We start from the raw sequence: 6,020 nt of genomic DNA on the forward strand, positions 1-6,020 counted from the left end.
GTAAGAAAAAGCCCTTGATTTTCCCACTTAGTCTCCTCTAAGCAAAAGAAGCAAGTGGAGGGAGCATAATTAGACGGACAAGGCGGGGAAGCAAATAGAATAAGGGGGAAGGAGGATTTCTGCCCTGGGAAATGTTCCCATGCCAGGAACCATAGGCACCAACTCCATGAGTGCTCTGGGCCTCAAGCAGCCACGGAAAAAAAAAGTGGGTGCTCAGCACCCACCAGCTACAACTGTTCTGTGCTGCTGCCAATCAGCTGTTTGGTGGCTGAGGGAGGTGCTTGGGGGAGGACGGAGAGAGGTAGGTAGGTAGGTAGGTAGGTAGGTGGGTGGGCAGGCAGGAGCCTCAGGGAAGGAGGCAGAGCAGGGCGGGAAGAGGTGGAGTGAGGGTAGGGCCTCAGGGGAAGGGGCGGAGCGGTGATAGGGCTTTGGGGCGGAGCAGGGGTGGAGCGCCCCCCCGCCCCAGGAAAAATAAAAATCAGTGCCTATGCCAGGAACAATCAGCTCCTGTGTAACAAACACCATGATTAGAGCTGGTTGAATTTTTTTCAACACTCTTTATGTTGAAAGTTAGCCTTTTTTTAAAAAAACTGAAAATTTTGTATTTTTTTAAACTTTCCATGTTTTAGGGATGAAGCCCCCAAATTCCAGGGGATGTTTCCGCCTTTCTTCTTTTTTCAGCAGTAAAATGGAAAAAAGGAAGCGCGCGAGGAGAACACCAAAACATGTACATTTTGAACATTTTTTGAAAGCAGAAAAGCTCTGATTAAAATTTTCTACCAAAAAAAAATCAAAGAAACAAACAAAATCTCCCTTTTAAAAATTATTTTGAAAATGTTCCCCCAAAATTATTCTGTTTTTCAACCATCTCTGGAGATCATGACTAAGCTAAGATTTGATCATGAATATTTTTAGTAAAAGTCATGGGCAGGTCATGGGCAAAAAAGAATAATTCACAGAAGCTGTGACCTGTCTGTGACTTTTACTAAAAATATCCATGACAAAATGGGGATCTGCGTGTCCCCACACTGCCTGAAGCGGGGCAGCTGTGCAGGGGCTAGGAGCAGCCTGCAGCAGCTGGGGGCTGCGGGGTACCTCTGCTGCCCGCAGCTCCGGGGGTCATGGCAGCTTGGAGCGCAGGGATTCCCCCACTGCCCATGGCAGCTGGAGCTGTGGGGTACCCCGCCACCCGCAGCTCTGGGGGCCAGAAGCTCAGGGGTTCTGCCACCGCCGCTCCCAGCCACCATGGGCTCGGGGGTTCTGCTGCCACCACCCCTGATGGCCGGGAGCTGTGGGATTTCTCCTGGCGTCCGGGAGAGCTCTGGGGGTTCCTCCAGAGGCTGGGAGCTCTGGGGGCCACCAGATGCGGCGGGGGTATCCCACAGCTCCTTGCCCCCGTGGGTGGTGTGGGGGACCCTGCAGCTCCCAACCACCACAGGCTGAAGTCACGGAGGTTGTTGGAAGTCATGGATTCCATGACTAATAGCCTTAATCATGACCCTAATCCTGCACATATTTCACTGATGTGCTTAATTTTGCTGCCATGAGTTGTCCCGTTGACATCGACAGAGAAAATTAGGGCATGTGTGTGTGTATGTGTATTTGGGGGAGAGGGGGGAATGAAAGTTTTTGGTTCAGAAAACCTTTGAAATTGAATGTTTTCTAAACAAAAAAATTGTCTGTGGGGAAACATTCCCTCCCATCCACCCATTTCTGACCCATTTCTCCACTCCTTTTTTCAGCAACAAAACGGGTATGAGGGAGGGAAATAAAAGGTTGGTAGAACCAAAAATTTCCTATTTCCAATTTTTTCCTCTGGCTTTTATATTTCATTCTAAATGATGATATAACATAAAAGTCCAAATGAAAAAGTCAAAATGAAATGTTTTGACCTTGTTGAAATATTGTGATAATTTTGCTGTCAAATATTTTAGTGAATCTAATATGATACCTCAAAAGTTTTGATTTTGATGATTCAGCATTTTCTGGGGAGTGGAGACAGGGAGGGACCTCTTCTGTTGGAAATATTTTGACTAGCTCTAATGTTTACTACTTTACTAGCCCAAGCTACAAACCCCAGCCACAGAGTAATTGCTACCAGCAACAGACAGAAAGTGGAGATGAACATAGTTTGGGGCTTCCTACAGGAAAGGCAGATTGAGGGAGAGTGTGACATTCTGTACCTCATAGTAGCACCACGGCACCCCCATATTCACCATGGTGATATGATTATGACAGGTTTTGTACAAAGTATACCTTACGAGGTATCATTTTAAAAGTCTTGATCTGTTGAACATTAGCATTCTGTTGGATTGTAATTGCAATGTATGTTACTAACATATGTTTTGAGGTTGGGAACACCCACAACCAGCCTTTCAGGTACAACAGTGGAGTAGCTAGGCAGTGTTAATGGCTCATCAACACCCATCTGGGAAAGAATCCATTATCCCAGGGACTGTATGCAATGGAGAATTCTCAGAGAAAGCATGTATGCAATGGAGACTGCTTGACCAATGGGGACTGACTGACCCCCATATCACAGCATAGATCTTTCCAGCAATCTGGAAGAAACTATAAAAGAGGGGAAGTGACATCATCAGTTGGCCTCACTCCCCCCACAACTCAACACCAGGAAACACGGCTGGAGGACAAAGACTTTGAACTGGAGGAAGGTGGCCCCAGGCTGTAAACGAGTCCCAAGCCTGTGTTTTGAAGACTTGTCACCTGCTTGTACCATCTGTCAGAGGGAGACACTCCCTGAGATAAATCCTGCGTAGTTTGTAGAACTTAGACTGCAAATTTATTTTTATTTCTTAAGCAACCAACTTTGATCTCTATGCTGCTTATAATCACTTAAAATCTATATTTCTGTAGTTAATAAATCAGGCTGTCAGCCCCAGGGTGAGGTGGGATGGCTCCAGCTGTCAGTGCTCCACAATGCCTCACACATTTAAGTCAGTGGAAGTGCTCCTGGTGAGGATGCACACTGCCGACAGAGGGGGCATAGTGTGAACATGAGCCACTGTAGTACTTACTCCGGTGTCTTTATGTCAACTATCAGAGGGGTAGCTGTGTTAGTCTGGATCTGTAAAAGCAGCAAAGAGTCCTGTGGCACCTTATAGACTAACAGACGTATTGGAGCATGAGCTTTTGTGGGTGAATACCCACTTTGTCGGATGCATGTAGTGGAAATTTTCAGGGGCAGGTATATATATGCAAGCAAGAAGCAGGCTAGAGATAACGAGGTTAGTTCAATCAGGGAGGATGAGGCCCTCTTCTAGCAGTTGAGGTGTGAAAACCAAGGGAGGAGAAACTGCTTTTGTAGGTGGCTAGCCATTCACAGTCTTTGTTTAATCCTGAGCTGATGGTGTCAAATTTGCAGATGAACTGAAGCTCAGCAGTTTCTCTTTGAAGTCTGGTCCTGAAGTTTTTTTGCTGCAGGATGACTACCTTTAAATCTGCTATTGTGTGTCCAGGGAGACTGAAGTGTTCTCCTACAGGTTTTTGTATAGGTCAACTTAATTTTGTAGTGTAGACTTGCCCTTAGGGTCTGAAAGAACTGCGCAGCTCACACCCATCTTGAGATGAGACTGTCTTAATGGAACAACAACTGAGTGAGTGTTGAGGCTCCAGCAATGGAAAGAGTCAAAGAAGATATGAGATATCTCAGAGGAATAGTGTGGCCATTTTGGCTACTTGTCAAGAGCCAGAGCAGCCACACCCAATTTGTGTTATTTGCATATTTAATCTTAGCAAAAAGAAATGCAGGGAGCCTGCCTTAGCCTTGCTGTGCCACAGGGCTGGCAATTCCGTGGTCTGGACTGAAAGCCTTGATGGACCGGATCAGACAGAGTGAACTGGTTTGTGAGTTGAGGGAACAGACTGTCATCCAGTTCCCAGAGCTCTTGGGATGTCTGTAAACAGCTTAAACTTACCAGGATCTCCAGGTGGAAGGTAGATTGGCATCTGGTAAGCTAGACATGCATAGAGTCTGTTTGTAATTTTAAGATCTTTTTCCCTGAAATGCTTTTATTCTAAATAAACAATACTTTGCTTTAAAAGGCTGTTTGTGGTCATTGCTCCCAACAGGAGTGGACTGTAGGTTCTAAGCCTAAATTGAATCTGATGAGATAATCAAGATTAATACCAGTGGACTGCAGCTCAAGGCCAGTCTTAGAGTGGGAGAACTGTGTGATTCCACCCTGAAAGATGTGGTGACTCTATCCATGAGACCTGGAGGAAGTGCACCCATAAAGACCAGGAAGGAGTCAGAGAGGCAGTTAGGCCAGGAACCCTGACAGAGGGAAAGACGCAGAATTTGCTGAAGTTGTGAATAATCAGCCAGATCCTCAGCTGTTGTATATTGGTGTTGCTCTATTGACTTCAGTGGAACTATGCCAATTTATATCAGCTGAGGGTCTGGCCCTACAAGTCTAGTTGATGCAGGGAATAGGAAGTGGAGTGATGAGTCTTACCCAGAAAAAGAATGTCTCGAAATATTGCTCACACGTTTCCCATTCTCCTTTACTTCTGCCTGTTACTGTCAATTCTCCTACCTGAGGCCGGGTGGCAGGTCTGGGTTGGGTCCATCAAGGCCCTCATTGTTCATAGCCGTGAGGTATCCTCTCCATCCTCTTCTCTTCTTTCTTCTTTTTTTTTCCCATTCCTTCTCACCTCTGTGCTTATAGCTGTTCCTTCTCTCTCCAGCCCACTGTCCTCTTCCTCCCTCACTGAGTAACCAGGGAGTTAGCCTAGGGTTGCCACCTGCCCAGGTTTTCCTGGGATTGTCCCTTTGTTGAGGTAGCTGTACTGGGGAATCTGTAATGTTGTGCAGCACACACTGCCACCTGTCCAGTTTTAAGGGCTCAGGATCATCCTGGATGCCCTCAGAGGTGGCAACCATATGTCCTTTTCAGAGGTACTGCTAGTCATGCACCAAGCCTGGTGTCTAGGGTGATGCTCCGGAGCAGCAGGAGTGACTGAGAGTTAATCAGAATGCCCCCTGGGGAGTGGGAAGCTGGATATGGGAGTTGGAAAGTGGCATTTGGGGGTAACAATTGAGTAGGAGCTGGAGGCTGAGAGAATGCACCTGGGAGGAATTGTTGGGTGGCAGGGAGGTGGCAGTTTGGTGGGTGGGAGAAGGAAGTTGGCAGTTGGAAGTAACAGTTGTGTGGCTGGTCGGAGTAACCTGGGTGGCTGAGAGACAGGCGCTGACAGTTGAGAGGCACCATTGGGGGAGGTGGTAGTTGGGATGGGAGTAACTGTTGGGTGGCTGGATGGTGGCAGTTGGGATGCACAGTTGGGTGGCTGGGTGGGGGCAGTTGGGTGGCTGAAAGACAGGCGGTGATAGTTGGGAGGCACTGTTGGGTGGGAGATGGCAGTTGGGAGTAACTGTTGGGTGGCTGGATGGGGGCAGTTGTGAGGCACGGTTGGGTGGCTGGGTGGTGGCAGGTGTGTGGCTGAGACACAGGCGCTGACAGTTGGGAGGCACCGTCCAGCCGCTGGCTAACAGGCAGGGCAGCAGATTCAGTTCGGGGCTGGCTATGTGCTCTGAGGTATTTCTGAGGGGAGTGGAGGAGGAGGGATCTGGTGGTCGGGTGCGGTGATGGGACTGGAGGCGCAGGGGCTAAGCGCATGAAGGCGGTGTCATGGCCACGGGTAAGGTGTCCCCATCACATGGCACATGGGGGATGAGGGGCTTTGGGGGGCAAGTGTGGTCTGACGTGAGAATTCAGGGAGGGTGAATTGGAGGTGGGAGGGACCCACCTGCGTAAAGGGAGTGGGTGTTCTTATGTTCTTATGGTGACATAGGCTTGTGGGTGGCTGTGTGTAGGTGGGGGGCACAACTTTCCTACTGAGGTAATATGTTGGGGGACAACAACAACCTCCCCCCACAACCGGCAGTTGGGCAGAGCCTTTTCCCGCCCACTCTCCCTTTTCTCCTTGCCCCGCCGTCCCTCGCTTGGGACTTAGCCCCTCTCCTATACTGTAGTCTGGCCCCGCCCCGCCCCTCATTTTCC

This window comes from Mauremys reevesii, linkage group 22, assembly GCF_016161935.1.
Source record: "Mauremys reevesii isolate NIE-2019 linkage group 22, ASM1616193v1, whole genome shotgun sequence".
NCBI lineage: Eukaryota > Metazoa > Chordata > Testudines > Geoemydidae > Mauremys > Mauremys reevesii.